The sequence below is a fragment of the Vanessa tameamea genome, chromosome 7 (genome assembly GCF_037043105.1).
Source record: "Vanessa tameamea isolate UH-Manoa-2023 chromosome 7, ilVanTame1 primary haplotype, whole genome shotgun sequence".
NCBI classification, from domain to species: Eukaryota; Metazoa; Arthropoda; class Insecta; order Lepidoptera; family Nymphalidae; genus Vanessa; species Vanessa tameamea.
Window position 1 is genome coordinate 4,640,245 of NC_087315.1, and position 17,641 is coordinate 4,657,885.

Below are 17,641 nucleotides of genomic sequence, written 5' to 3' on the forward strand. Positions count from 1 at the left end.
TGCATATTTCGAATAGAACTTGGTTGATTTACTTAGTGGGCTTTGTGCAAGTCTAGGTAGTTCACCATCCAATTTACACATATTCTACTACGACACAGCTTAGTATTTTTATGTTTTGGTTTGAAGGGTGAGTGCGCCATTGTAATTTCAGGCACAACTCACTAGAGACATCATGTGTGATTTCCTAACGGTGGTGGAAAATTGTTAGTATGGTAATCGTTAATATTTATTAATATTTCTTACTGGGTGGTGGTGACCATATACCATCAGGTGACTCATTTGCCATTGTCTCTACCAATGTTAAATAAAAAATAATATAAAGTATGACTTCCAATGGATACCACTATTTTAATTTGCTTCATATATTAAATCAATTTTCAAAAAGACTTAACAACCAAGTTCTGGAAATTTAGTAACTTCTTCTATTCCATAAAGAAAGTTCATCAAACTGGAAAGTAGTACTGAGAGTATCTTGATTTTCTGTTAATAGGTACTATTTGTTCGTGTTGAATAGGTTACGTTGATTACGTATGGACAATAGAACTTCCTGACTTGAGGGTTTTTTCAGTTTTGGAGAGTATCAAGGGATGCACATATTTATCGCGCAAAGAAGCTTAAGTAAAATTATGTTTACTTTTGTAGATTATTAATGATGAGACTTATTGGATATGTTTATAGAAATATACTGAGTAATAAATTATGTCTCGCTTTCTCAATTTGTAGAATATTTAGTGCACGTTCAGATCGGTGTTGGTATAAAGTTGACAGTCATGCATATGGACGAGAATAGCAACTATTTAAATAATCTAGTAATTAATTATTATTATTATAATAACCCACTGGTGAAATACAGGCTAGAAAAATAATAGTTTATATAAAATAGAGAATCAATTAATTATTAGTATAAATTTGGTACATTGCTAAAATTTAACAGAATTATAACTTTCTATACAACCATAACCAATTTTATTAAGAATATTTCGTTTAGTTTTATTTTACTGACATTCAGTTGCGTTGCAATTTTTTGGATTGTTTCCAATCATGGAATTCATTTTTTATGCTATCAATTTGCTTTGTCCAATATGTTTTTTTACACCGTTGTACATATTTTCCATTCTATAGTTTCAAGTTATAAAATGGCGACCGTCTGGTGCGAAGGGATTGTTGTTGGTTATATTTGTACTGGGATTATATCGTATAATAATTTAGAATAGCGTAAGAGAGATATAAAATATGCATATAGTATATATGGATACCAGTTGTTGCTCGTATCTTCGCTCGCGATTTAGGGGTTAGTCGTGAGGTGTTATACATAAAAAAAATGGTCTTTGTCCGGCCTTTGAGTTTAAGCTTACTTCGTAACAAATTTCGTGAAATTCGGTTTAATGGTTTGGCCGTCTTTTTTATGAAATTACTTTTTTATTGATAACAAAAAAATATGAGAAACTCATGAGTAAAATAGTCTGAATAAAATAGAAGGAAGTCTTCTTGTCACATTGGTTCAGTTGATTATATTTCAGACACGGGATATCTCTGGGGGTCTCAGGGGACATCTCTGGGTCGTTACCTATACATGGGTCCTTGCCCTTAACAAAGTTTTTGTGACGCAAGAAATGACAACAATTTGTTAAAAAAACTTGTTAACATGAGTTCTAAATACTTGAAATTCGTTTATGCGAAATATGTTTTCCTCGTTAATTTATTAAATTTTCTATATTAAAAGGTTTGTCGATTTGACATACGTTTTGAGGGGTGTCATGACCCCTACGACACCCCCCACTCGGACCGCGCTTACTTCTATATGTATGACTGTTCTCGTTTTGGCTCTAGTCTCGTTGCCTGGTCTCGTTGCCTTGCAATGATTTCTTTCTCTTGTTACTTCTTTGATTTTATAAATAATTTGAAGTTAATGTATAAATAAAGATTGCAATATACGTCAATAACAATGTATTAAAAAAGTAATCATGTGAATAGCATTAAAATAAGAAACTTGATTATATCTAATAAAAAAAGGCAATCTAATCAATAAAATTATAATTTTATTTCAAATAAGAAATACGTTTTACGACTTAATCATTAGAATATAAAAAAAATATTTCTAATCAAGTCAAAATATTCTTATGGATTTCAACTTCAAGTAGTTGTCGTTTTTGTGCGTACTTTATGCGTTCGTGTATTGTTCATCCAATTGTGTTGAAACTTTCATTAACAGCCTGTAAATTTCCCACTGCTGGACTAAGGCCTCCTCTCCCTTTGGGGAGAAGGTTTGGAGCATATTCCACCACGCTGCTCCAATGCGTTGTGGTGAAATACACATGTGGCAGAATTTAGTTGAATTTAGACACATGCAGGTTTCCTCACGATGTTTTCCTTCGCCGCCGAGCACGAGATGAATTATAAACACAAATTAACTGGGTTTGAAACCGAAATCATCGGGTTCATTACGATGCACGCGTTCTAACCACTGGGCCATCTCGGCTCTTGAAACTTGAAACTTTGTACAGTTGTTATTGGCAGTTGCGTAAAAGTTTCTGGGATACTATCATAAACGTGCGATATTTAATGAGCGAGTCTTGGCAGCTAATTCTTTACATTATAATAAAAGAAAACTTTGCAATGATTGCAAATATTGTATAGTAATAAAGGAATACTATAAGTTGTATTATATTAAGCCATGTCACAAATATAACATCATTTATTGTATTTTTAAACATATGAATAATATATAATTGCTTACTAACATTTTACATTATTTAATATTGAAAAAATAGAATTGACACAATCTAAGAATATAATTCATAATACAATTATATTTATAACATTGTATGAAAGTACGCTTTAATTTATTCGTAGTTTTTAATCAACACACGTATACCCTGTCAGATAAATTATACGAAGCGACAACGAGATATTTTATTGTGGTTTTTGAACTAAAGAAACAATATTCATTCCGTGGTTACGCTTGCATTTTAAAATTATTCAAGGGAAAACAAATAAATACTATATTTTGTTTTGAATTTACGTAAATACTATTGACGCAAAATTCATATGTAAGATTCTATGATAAATAAAAGTGATATTTTTTAAATTACTACGAATAGCTAATTCAAAGTATGCATGTAAAATAGCGTGGCGCCTGTTTTACTAACGGTACATTGCCAGAAACCAGAAAACCAATAAACATATGCCAACTCTACTATCATGCAACTCAATCAAATAAACGATGGATAAATAAGAAAACAAATAAAAAACAAAAGAATAAAATTGACGGCTTAATAAATTTTCTATAAAAAAAAAAACAATCCTTACTACTAGTTTTCTGACATTTGACATTTACAAAATATATTTCAGTACAAAGTAATATTTCGTAATGAACAAGACAAATTTAAATTTACAAAATACAGTCGTATCCAATTATGAATCAGACACAAAACGACGCCCAATCCAAAGCTAACACAAAAAAAAAAAACCAAATTAGCTAACTACGATAAAAAACAAAAAACAATCTTAAGTTAATTATTCATAAATAGTGTATTTAAATTGTACGTGCCGTCCTCTGTAATATAATTGCTAGGATAATCATTATAAATAAAAGTAACAAGGTTTTTCATTTCGCTGCGCGATCATGTATGATAAAATTACCACTTTGCATGTTAGATGGCAGTAAATGCGTGACAATCCATCGTCTATTATGCGATAAAAAGCTGTAATAAGTTTTAGTCGCTTCTAGTCTACGTATCGAAATTGTAGGTGTATTGTTACTTATCATTTAACTTTTATTAAACATACGGATCAATGTTTAGTATTTTTCTTTCAATCTTTTGTAAAAATCAGAATATTTTTCAAAAGTAATTGACTTCAACGTGTCTGTCGGTCATTTACAGGACTCATGAAAGTTCAGTTTTTTTTTTATTAATCATATTCTATGACCGATTTTGGTAATTTTATATTGTACCAGCTATCGTTATGATTATATCAAAATATTGATGTTTCTTTGTATTTTATGTCCTCTGTGCATTCATCAGATTGTGATAAAACTTTGATGAGTTGCATATACGGAAGATTTTGACACAAAAAATATTTTTTCTTTATATTATATTCGTCCTTAAATAATAACGGGAAAAGTTGCAAACTCACTTTTATAAATATTCACTTGATTTATTTTAATTACAAAAAAAATTAACAATCTTATCATTAATAGTTACAATTTAATGATACAATAAAATAATAGAACAATTATTGAACTACAGTACGAAGAAAACCAGCGCATCCCTAATATTCAGTTTCTTTAAATTAGCTATTGTGTAAGGAAAAACTCGAAACTATCTGCAGAACGCCGTCGTATAAATGAAGTAAATCTTGCGCAACTTTGAATTTAGTATTTATAATATTTTCAAGATACACGAATAAAAATAAAGCGTAACCGTAAGTCGACTATCAATATTTCACAAGTGAGAAACGAAGAGAATTCTTTTAGAAAGTTGCTGATGAAGTTTCTAGTCAAATTATGTCAAGCAATTGATTCAATACTGTTTTGCGTAAAATAAATGTCGATTAACTGGTCACTGCGTTTCTTAATATGTCACTAGAGGTAAGTTTTGCTTGTCAGTTTGTTTTTTATTTATAGTAAATATTACGAATACGATTAAAATGGAACTCATAAGTCCGATTGCCTCGTAGCTTACCAAATAGTAATATATTAAAATTTGGGACAACAACCAAAATATAACGTTAAGCGAGTAGAGTAGAGCGGACGAGAAAACAAAAAATATATCATTATTTAAAAATATATCAAAATGGCCGTTTCTAGGGATGATAAAAAAGTCCACCTACAAGACTATATTATCAGGATAGTTAGATTATAATGAACACGTGAAATTAAAAATAAAAGTAGGAAAAAGGATATAATATAATACTGATATCACAAATTTTCAATTTAATATATAAATTTTGTATAAAACATAATTATTTATAAAATCTAATCCAAATAAAATAATTAATATTTTATGTTTATAAACAAATTTAAAATTCTTTTTTTTTTAAATATATATTTACATTTTTTTATAGATCTTTTTTTGTAATTAAGAACTAAGACAATTTTACGAAAAGACAAAATAATGTTTTTACATATATTATAAAATAACTTTATATTGATTGATAGACGTACATCGTCTAAAACAATATATTTCAAGAACGCTATATATATTTAAAAAGAAAAACATTTTTATTACAATCTATGTATATAATAAAAGAAATCATAATTCCTGATACAGTACCATATATCTTGACATTTTACAATCTTTTCATAGTTATCTTTTTAGTTCATCGCCAAAACCTAACTTTATAGCTGAAATAGACGGTGTGACACACGCCCGCATTTTTCACGAGACCTGAAACATGCCGGGTCTGAGTGCACACGCGATGACAGCGCTGTTGCGTGCCCGGACCCTGCGTGACTCAGAATGCACTTACTGCATATACGAGTACAACTCCAATGCTTTTATTGAAAAAACCTTCGCTGATACCATAATTTTTACCATCTATATACAAGTATGACGTTCGAGTGAATAAAAAAAATTCATGTATAGAAGAGTCATTGCTCGATATCTTGCTATTTCTAGTCAATAGAATTAAACTACATGCTTTAAAATTACGAGTAATTTCTTTTGTAAAATAGGCTCGTGATGAAGCAGGTAGCCCTTACAAAAGTGTTTCAAAGAGCCAACTTGAACAAAGTATTTTTTTTACTTTCATTTTATTTTGAAAGCATTTCCTTAGATAGTAAACCTGAGTGTCTGTAAAATTAATAAACTATTTCTAATAAAACAATAACATGGTACTGAAAAAAACACAATAAATTAAAAATTTTTAGCTTAAACATTTTATGAATTACTACAATGTTGTTTTTTTGTTTCATGTCGTATAAAAAACCGTTCAAAATGAAATTATTATATTCTGAAACAGTGCCCAAATCATGGTTTGAAGCAAAGGTGGCTGCACGCTATGATTGCAGTATTGCATGGCGCAGCTCGACGCCCACATCGCCTGACGATTGTACTAACTTAAAGTACTTTAACTTATAAACTATAAAGATTTTTAAAGACATTATTTTATTACATGAAATTGATAAAGTACTTTTGTAATAAACTCAACATTTTATCGAAAATAAACACTACTATTTCTATGGAGACATAAAATTTAATTATAACTTAACTTTTTTTCTGGCTTTTATTTGTGCCAAGAGGGCATAGATTATTTCGCCAATGTCACGGAAAAGACACGATGTAGATTGAACGGTACGGTCGAGATTACAGGCTTAATTCAATTTTAAAGGCATAATAGTAGTAGACTCTATGTTAACCCATAACCTAAAACAACACAATAATAAATAATTAGATAATCATAAATTATTATTAAGATAACATATAAGAACAATCACAAAAATATTTACAACTTAATTGTGAACACAAATAACTTAACCTTCTACATGATGCACTTTTGACTGATGAATATTTCTACACAACTTGCTTTTGATGTGTATACAGTATTTAATATAAATAATCGAATCTTTTGCCAAACACAGTCAACGTCTCGACACAGGTGTACTTTTAATTCTCTCTTAATCCAACGAGACGCCAATGTGGCACGACAGGGTTCATACGAACCAACGGCTTCACATGCTTTCTGAGACATGCAAGTAACAGTGCCATCTTCCTAACTCCGAAATGGTAAGATCAATTACTTTTTTTATCCTGACTGGAATTTACATCTCTATATGAAAATATAATATAATTAATATAATATTGAACTCTACATTTGTTTATTGTTTCGACGCATTAAATCATTGGTTATATCGTTCGGTATTTTTTTTTGTACCATTTATAGTATGTAGTGACAGAATTTTTATATATTAATTTACATAAAATTATTCAAACGTCGCGTCTTTTACGATTCTAACACACTTTAGAGGCATTTGTGCCTATAAAACACAAAGTACACCAAACACCTCACGACTCACGTTTCTCATATAAATATATAATCATTTTATTTACTTTGTTATAATTATCGAGTATGTGATATTTAAATTCATACCAATCAACATATGCTGATATCCTCATCCATATATTATATTTCCATTTTACAAATAAAGTCAATATGTAAAGTTTTATTATTTGACTATATTATGTAGACTTTATGGTCGGTCTTTGTGCAAGCCCTTCTAGGTAGGGTAGGTACGAATTACTCATCCAATATTACTATAATATAATATACTCTGCCAAATAGCAATACTTAGTATTTTTGTGTTCCGGTTTGAAGGGCGAATGAGCCAGACACAAGGAACATAACATCTTAGTTTTCAAGGTTGGTGGCGCATTGGCGATGTAAGGAATAGTCAATATTTCTTACTGTGCCAATGTTTATGGGCGGTGGTGACCACTTACCATCGGGTGGCCCATTTGCTCGTCCTACCTACATCACAAAAAATAAATAATAATTGTAATAAATGTTTTTTATTAAAATAATAATTATAGTATCCGCCCTCAGCTTCGCGTAATTATACGTGGGAGTGGAGGTTGGGGCTAGGTTAACCTATGTCCTTTTCTATACCCCTAAAAACAAAACATGCAAAATTTCGCATGCATGTTTTGCATGCAAAACAAACGAACAAATATAAGCTCACTTACATATTTATAAATTAGTTTAGTAGTTTTAGTTTTTTTTTTTTTGTATTTCTGTAATTAAAAAATGTATATATATATATGTTGCGTCTCTATAGTTATATACACTAATGATACGTACGTTCGGAAAATTGTGTTACGCATTACATTAATACAAAGAACAAACACAAAATGATTAATCGTGTTACACGATTACATATAATAATAAAATATACGATTTTCCCAGCGAGATCCCTGAAAATGTCAAAATTATCTATATTGTATATTTTATAGGATTTAAAAATGTTTATTTCGGTGTTAAACATCCAATCCCCAATGACTCTATCACCAAATCGTATTGATTTGCATACCTGTGTCCCGGTTTAATATAATAAATATGTATATAGATCAGAGGATTGTCTTATCCTTGGTAACGACCACTTGAAGGTGTAAATAGTGGTTTTCCTACTTACAGTGGAAGTGCATGAAGATGAATACTTACCATCATACTATTTGTTTAAATGTCCATCTAAAATAAATTTAAAAAAGTACTTACATTTATGTAAAAGATACCTATACAATTAATAAGATGAACTCATTTGATAACACACTTGGTATTTGTTTTATAGAAAACTGTAAAATTTTATAATATCTCATTAATATAAAACAACACTGTTGTTTTTTCCTCAGGCCACGGTGTTTTGTATTTGTTTTTATTTTTTTCTAAATTTAATTTTACAGCCTGAAGTAATAAGGCACAGGGTACATTTTCAGCTAAATTGAATAACAAAATCAATAGTTTAAACAATTGTAGAAAGGAAGGGTTTTTAACCTACATTTAATTGATATATCGATTACAAACTTTGCAAGTATGAGTATATCTAATTGGGACTGTACAATAATTTGTATTTATAAATCTGTTCTAATGATTGAACCAGCATAACTATATCCTCAATTGCTACTAGTGAGCTCTTTGGGCCCTAACTCGAAAATCTGAGTCATCTGAAAACATTCAAGATAGTGGACTAACGAGACATATCAAAGTGACAAGGATAGATACATATTATCGTGTAATAACAAATTGTACGATTATTTTGCAGTATTTCAGTTACTTTAAAATTATCGGTTTTCCATCCACTTAATAATAAAAACTGCATTAATTGTTTAATGAGATCCACAGCGATGCTTAGTAATTGGTGATTAGAAGTGTATGGTCAATTAGATTTCACCCCTACACACCACCCTCCTAACACATTGTGCCATTCTTAACTGACTAGTATGGCTTAAACGATGCCACAGACTATAATTATTTAAACTACCGATACATATAATATAAACTATAATAATTTAATATCAACAAAATTAAAAACGATTTAACAAATATTTTACAAAATACACTTTTTTTTAATGTAAAATATTTTTGAAAATCTCTTAAGTTTATAAAGGATATTCATTGATTTATATATTTATTTATACTATTGCATTGACTAAGACTTATACAAAATTAAAAACAGTTTTATTTTTAATTCGAGCTAAGACTGTACGTTTTTTTTAACAATTTTCGTATTCTGTGCCTCCCTAAAGTTTGAGTATCGTAGTTGGGACAGAAACCACCGGATTTTACGAGCACTTGCGACTTCTAACGACATTCGTCTCCCATTAAGTAGGGAAATAGGATGGATAATACCTAGAACGCTGCAGTTTGTGGACTCTAGTTAGGTATTACTTTCAAGTGCATAATTAATGGGAGCTTTGCTGGTTGGCCACACACGCTACTTAACATTTATTTAGCCTTTGCGTCATTATAAAATATAACATATTTTAAAATGAGAATAAGTCATTATTTTTAAGAAATATCGAAGAGTTTACTTTCGTTTTAACATAAAACGCCTTTAAATGTATATGAATAAAGGCGCAATTTGTTCGACATTGTGCTAAATTAAGCGCGAAGCCACATTAATCTATAGGTTTTTATAAAAAAGAACTAACGAGTGATATTACTGTTACAGTGGAGTTAACTATACTAAAAACTTTATATTTTTCGTGCTCGGCGGTGAAGGAAAACCTCGTAAGAATACCGACATGTATTTAACGAAAAGTGTAACATATGTATCCACCAATCCGCTTTACATCAACGAGGTGGAATTAACTTCGAACCTTCACCTCAAGCCTAGTACAGGTAGTTTTAAACTTTACTTTAAAGGCAAATAATAGTAACAGCCTGTAATTTTCCCATTGCTGGGCTCAGGCCTCCTCTCCCTTTAAGGAAAAGGTTAGGAGCATATTCCATCACGCTGCTCCGATGCGGGTTGGTGGATTCACATATGGCAGAATTTCGTTGAAGTTAGACACATGCAAGTTTCATCACAATGTTTTCTTTCACCGCTGAGTACGAGATGCATTATAAACACAAATTAAGCATATGAAAATTCAATGGTGCTTACCTGGGTTAGAACCCGCAATCATCGGTTAAGATTACGCGTTCTTACCACTGGGCCATCTCAGTTTTATTTTAACCCTGTGAAGTTACTTATAAAATCTGCTTAAAAATAGTACATTTTCAACAATAAATTATTTAATGAATAATATAATTGTATAAAATTTAACTCTATTACTGTTTGAAATAAAATCGTAAATAGGTAACATAATAACGCCAGTAGATCAGTTTGATCACGATCTAAATAAAAAGTATCAGAAAAGGTTAAATCATTCCAAAAGGAAAAAGTTTGAAAAAACCAATACAACAAATTTTATGGATGATTCTTGATTTCATAGAAAGTAGTATGAAAGCCAATTCATTCATAAAGAAACCTTAGGTATTTCGTTGACTGTCACGAGGAAATTAGTTTCGCAATGTTAGGAAACGCACTTAACGCAAAAACTTTTGTACAATGAAATCTTAACAAACGGTACACTTCTTATATTAGAAGATTATTTTTCCTAATTATTTTCCTGTATTAAATTTATCATCATTCATTATATGAATGAATAAAACGACAGATATCTTTTATCTGTTTATGCGTTACGAATTTTGTACAAAAACATTTATAATAGTAAATGTTTATACCTACCTTGTTAGTGATCGAGACGATCAAAAGATCGATTCCATAGACTATACTGTTAAGGTTTTAGAATTCTTATTTTAAGTTTTGTATAACGAAAAGACGGAATCACTTACTAGCAGATCATGTTGGTTTGATATTTCTATTTTAAGTTACGGCTTATAGGTATGTCTAACATTACACTGGTTCTCGCCCTTCTTCAGGTTGTTCTTCGGAGATAAGAGTTGTATGGTTTAATACTTCATTCACCTTTTTTATTATCGGTCAAGTAGACTCTGTGTGAACCTACTTGACTCTATTATTAATGTTCCACCAATTCGGATGAAGCGTTTTATTCCCTCAGCAATGACGGATTAAGAATACTTGATGCCCTAAACATGTGCCTAAGCCTGTGGGCCCCCCTATCCGTATGTCAACTAAAATCGGTCTTTAAGCCTTTACCGCCTATAAACATTAGTTTTTTTGTAAAATAAGATGATGAGATGTAATGTAAATTTGAAGCATTTTTTTGTTTTAATAATTATCATTTTATTTCCAACTTTTTAGCTAGTAACAAATATGAATATAAATGAGCACCCCAATTAAAAAAATTTAAATCGCTTTATATCCTAAAATATTGTTTCAACTGAAAAATGGTTAAAGAAAACCTCACTATGACTTTTAAAATATTTACTGAACCCCTACCACACATGACATAATTTATCAGATATATTTTTTTAATTTTGACGTAATGGCGTCTGGTTCTGTGACGTAACAGTGACGTAAGAGTGAGACGTGATGCCTAAGAAATTGCTTAATTCGATTAGGGGTTAATCAGTTACTATCCCTCAGTCATTTCTCATGCTGCCAAAATATGGAGTATCTTTCCATAGTCTATGTTTCATCAAAAAAATCCAGGTATTTTAAAAGTAAGAGGGAACATACATCTTAAATTTAAGACGATTAATGCTTACTAGTAGATATGAATGCGATCAAGTGTAAGATTAAGGTGAATTTAAAAAAATGACACACTTAGTCTCCACGTCGGCATGCAAAAAACTGCATTATTACTAGGCATTTAGAATAGCTTTTTAAAGATGTCTTGATTAGACTATGTAACCATTATTAATGATCAGCTGCTATAAAGAACATAACGCATTACAAAAAGTGAATGGAAAGACACTTTTTTTACATCATACAGTTAGACAAACGGGCAAGTAGGTAAGCAGATGGTAAGTAGTCACCACAGGCCATAGACATTGTTACCGTAAGGAATATTAATCAATCTTAATATTATCAATAGGCCAAACCAACCAACCAACCCAGGGAACTAACATGTTATATCCCTTGTACATGGAGTTATGCTCATTTAAAAAAAAAATTGAAAATAGAGCCGGTAATAATCGAACTATGATAATTCGTAGATAATGTCGAAATATCGAGCTCTACCAAATAAAAATAAAAAAACATTGTAAATATCCCGTTTTAAATACTTGTAGTAATTAAAATAACCATGTTAATTTAAAATCTTATATGATAATAATGACGATATCCTTATGAGCGATTTCGATAACGACGAAAATTCTTAACAGCTAGACTAGCTAACTCCATCAGTCAAACCAACACAGCCGAGGTGAAGTCAGGTACGGTACCAATGACTTTACGTTCTTTCTGAGGCACGGTACCGTAGTACACGCAGTGTTACGCTGGTAAATCTTAAGTCCAGGCTGATACTCAAAATCTCTCGTCAGAATCCCAATAACATTATGTCAACCCGAGGCAAAATTTAAACCCAGGACGTTAGGCAGCCTTCTACCACCCTATGATCTAACTTCTAAGCCACCCAGGCCTTAACCAGCTATATATCACCCGAGATGGCCTACAAGATAAATCTCGTGAAGCGAAGATCGCAGGTTTAAATTAGGAAAGCCCTTACTTTTTGTGTAGTTTTTTATCAATGTAATTGTAAATTCTTAATGTTCTTGCTCGGCCGTGAAGGTAAAAATCGTGACGTTAACTGTACGAGTGCTGTTGCGATCGTTGTGGAATACGCTTAAAACCTTCTCTTTAAAAGAACTCCGTCCAGTACAACATTTTGGGACAGTCCCAAATAATATTAATTCCTAATTTATAATTATTTTAATATTTTTTATTATATCTAAAATTATATACAATACCTCAATGGAAAATTTGAACATTAAATATGAAATTATAACATGAAAGTAAACTATTAAAGCTTTATAAGTTGTCCAAAAACTGATATAAAATCTACAACTATATATCTTTATCGACAAAGGAACCGTAAATAAATTGACCAGTATCTCCCTTTAAGTAGTAAGTATATATTCGTGAGTTCGGCAACGGTGCAAGCGCGTCTCGTGAAGTACTAAGCGCCATCTAGACGTCTACATGGCTTCGAACTCTCAGATTAATCTGGTGAATACGTCGTAGTATTTTTCGTTACATTTCATCAAATTTAAACTAAGCGAGCTAAAGTATATATAGAGAACTCTTATATTCTTAAGGCAAATATAATATAACATAACATAAATTAACATAATTGCAAGATTTATTCATCGTTCAGTTCTTTTGAATATATTTTATATACTATATAATTATTAATACGTATACATTTAGCGTAATTGAATGTGAATTAGTTAAAGAGCGTAACTTATGTGCTTTCTGCCGGTTGTTCTCGGTAGAATTTACATTCCGAAACGTTCAATGATTATACAGTTGTAAAGGCTAATTGGATAAAATATATTCTGATTTTGTTAAAAAATGTATTATTAAAATTGTAACTGGCAGATTATACGACGTTCGATTATGCTCTCTTTTTTCATTTGCTTTAAAACATTTTTGTAGGGGGACTGGCAAATGTGCCACCTAATGGTAAATGGTCACCATCGACCATACACATTGGTGCCGTTTGCCATTTTAAATTACTTATATATCTCTGAAACTGAAATATTATGAACCTTTTGCCTATAGTTACACTGGCTCAATCTTCAAACCGGGAAACAACATTTCTAAGTATTGCTGCTTGGCGGTAGAGCACACTACCCTTACCTTATACAACTAAAAGTAATTTATAAAAAAAGTACATATAAGACAGAACCCTAATTCTATTTAAATTTGTATTCTATTCAATTTTGGTTAAAAAGATACTGAAAAAAGGAAATTATTTGACCTCTGTCTTTTTTCCCATTTTCCAAATGAAACATTGTACGTAATCGAGATAATCAGAAATAATTTTGTAAGTAAACGTATTACGAATTAATATATGTTTCGATTAAATACGTAGTAAGGCTATCTTCAAGCCCGCTTGGTAAGGTAACACCCACACAACATATTCTACCAAAAACAGCATGACTTAAAATTCATGTGTTCCAGTTTGAAGGATAAGTTTGCCAGTACAGGCACAAAGTAACATAACATCTTATTTATCAACGTTGATGTTGATTAATATTTCTTACAGTTCCAATATGTGTAAGTGTGTAGCGTGTGGTGACCACATACCATCAGGTAGCTCATTTTCCAGTCTTCCTACATATTTCCCTATGTGGACAAAAGTTGACATCACAGTCATTGTGAGACTGTGACGATCCTAAATGCTTTACACTGTAAAATAATGTTGTTTTATTCATAGAAATGTAAGAAAATCGAAGCGCCTACATGCGTTGCATTGTTTCACAAAATAGTAACCTATTGTATATAGTCACGTTATTACTCATTTACCTTACACGTGTTTCCAATAAACCTTTATGATCACGCTTCCATTATATGGCACATAACTCTAAAAATATATAGGCGATCTTCATTGAACGTGCGTAAACATGACATCACGATGCAACATGAAATATTGCATGCCATGCAATAAATGATTTGCTTATAAAGCTTATACGGGATGAACTTTTCGACCGTCATACCCAGTACGGTAAACCGTAACTGTTTTTTATAAAGTGTATTTGCTCATCCGGTATGGAAACCGTTTGAAGAATTTGAAGTCGAAAAACTATATACTAATTGTATTCCTTCTAAACATAGATAGATTACTGTTTAAATATATAATGAGCTATAAGTTTTTAACAAAATTCGTTAGATTTTCACGTATATTTCTTCATCTTATTCCAGATTTGACCATCCACAACTACTTGAAAATACTACTCACTATAATGAACATCCCATATTTTGTAAGCAAATGGTAAAATAAATTAATTTTCTTATTACAAAATGTTTAAATAGTAAGTGTTCGTAATATAATTACTAACGATACTGATTTAAATTGATATACGTTATTTATGTTAATATTATACAGCAGTTGCAAATCCCTTAGATGTATTCCTGTATGTATAAGTACCAATGTACATAGCGATCGCTTAAACGATATCGAAGTTGATCTGGTACAGTTCCACCTAGCGGCGAATTACAGCGATGTGGGTAGTATAAAAATATTCTGTATGAAAAAATACATGTATCAACTTTATAAGAAATAAATATATCAAGATCATTTTTATAAATACCTAACAGACACGTGGAAAACACTCAACGATGGGAACCAAAATTTACGAAACATTTCTTGCTATTTCTTCGATAATCAATATTTATCACGATAAGAGAAACTTTAAAATTAAACTATGTTTAATGACAACGTTTGTATAAAACTAGTCATATTAATAGACCATTTATAAGAGGTTTTATCGATGTTTTAGTGCTCCTAACGCAATTTATGATAAAGACCTATATAATTAGAATACTGTAACCACAAATAAGGAAAAAAATCTAAATTTACCTCTCCTATGTTACGTAACATATGAGAATCTAATTCAAGAAAAACCCTGGAAAATGTTACAGATACTTATAATAATTATTAACTATTTATTTAATAGAGCCGAGATGGCCCAGTGGTTAGAACGCGTGCATCTTAACCGATGATTTCGGGCTCAAACCCAGGCGAGCACCACTGAAGTTACATTTGTTTAATTTGTGTTTATAATTCATCTCGTGCTCGGCGATGAAGGAAAACATCGTGAGGAAACCTGCATGTGTCTAATTTCAACTAAATTCTGCCACATGTGAATTCCACCAACCCACATTGGAGCAGCGTGGTGCAATATGCTTCAGACCATCTCCTCAAAGGGAGAGGAGGCCTTAGCCCAGCAGTGGGGAATTTACAGGCTGTTAATGTAATTTAAAAAATGTAATTTATTTAATACGTAACACTTACTTATTTACGGACAAAGTAATAAACTTTCACCGGTTCAGAAAAGAAAGTTCCCAGAGCCGAGAAAAACCGACAAAAGCAGCTCAGCGGATGTATACGACAAATTTGATAATTGTTTACAATTTCCAATATTACACAGAAATAGCCAGGGATTTTTGTTTCATTTACAAAGTATGCTATCATCTCATGAACTCACTGACTGTATAATAGGTTTCTTAAACCTTTTATTTATTTTTTCAACAGAATATTAACTATAAGTAGCATTTAGGACTTCTGTAAATAGAATTTTAAGAGCTGTTTTTTTCACTTTTCACTAATAATTTCATTTATGCAGTGACGACATCTATCTAATGATTATTATTATTTAAATGATTTTATTATTTTAATTATTACACTTCTGAATATCTATACCAATATAATGTTGACGACATTGTTTATTAAACGCTATATTCTAGGATCTTTCAGAACAATTTGAGAAAACCGGGAAATTTCAATGTCGTCTGTACAAAGGCCTCATCTCGTTAGGGATAGACTTAGAGCTTGTTACGTCACGCTTCTCTAACGTGGGTTTTTTATGCATGGGCCGGTATTTTCGTTCACATGCAAGTTACCTCGCGACATTTCCCTCACTTATGACGAAATAAATATAAACATTAAGGTGGGTGCTATTCATTAAATTGACAGTAGGTACATGGGAATGTTTAATATTTTTTACAATTTCAATGGTTGCCAGCGATGGTGACCACTCACATGGTGACACAAGGTGGTCATTTACCAGTCTATAGTTTTATATATTTAAGAATGAACATATTAAAAATTATATATTTTTTTAGTATAAATTAAATTATATTTATATTTTTTTAAATATAATAGTGTAAAAGGAACCTCACATTTCTTCAGCTTTAAAATATTTCTTAGGAAAATTCAACGGTCTCGTTATTCTAAAAATCTTAACATTTTGTCTGAAGAAATAGACTGACAGACAGAAAGAAAATAAGGATTTATTCCTTTCATAAAACGCATAACTAATGGCTATTCAAACTCTGTGAGGCAAGATTTTGCGGATGAAACCGAAGGCGGACGAGGATGTAAAAAGAAACAAACGTTTGTGTGAAGTGTTCCCAGCTTTTTGCGAGAGGATTCCGTATACATGCTGAAATAGTTTTTTTTTTTTTTAACCATAACGGTCTTTTATGTGTATGTAAATAAACTCATTTCGTAAAAAGTGAGCGACGACTCATTTTCTAGATTCGTTTCCACGTAAAATTTACACTAGAACTCGCTTCGTGTATAATTACAAAAATATAATATCGTATTTAATTATTAACTAAATTTTTTCAAGTAAAATAATATGTTCAGTCAACTTTTATTCACCGCTTCTAGAATACTGATAGACGAATCTCCAGTTGCCCATTAAGTCAGTCCCGAAGCAGTAATCGTACCCGATACCTCTGAATCAGCAACCTCCTTTTTTCACTCTATGGACACCCTCAAGTAACCGAGCTCCTAGGGAGAACCGGATTTTGTGGGACTCTTGCCCACTTAAAATATTGATATGACCGTCTTCGATACAGTTCGGAAAGGCTGCGGGGTAGTATCGATATAACGAATCTGCGACTCCTCTCGTACTGTTTCGCTCGTGGTGGAGGTCTACTCAGGAGTTACAAGATAGCCTACAACAACACGGGTAAAATATGATCGATATTATTTCATAATGA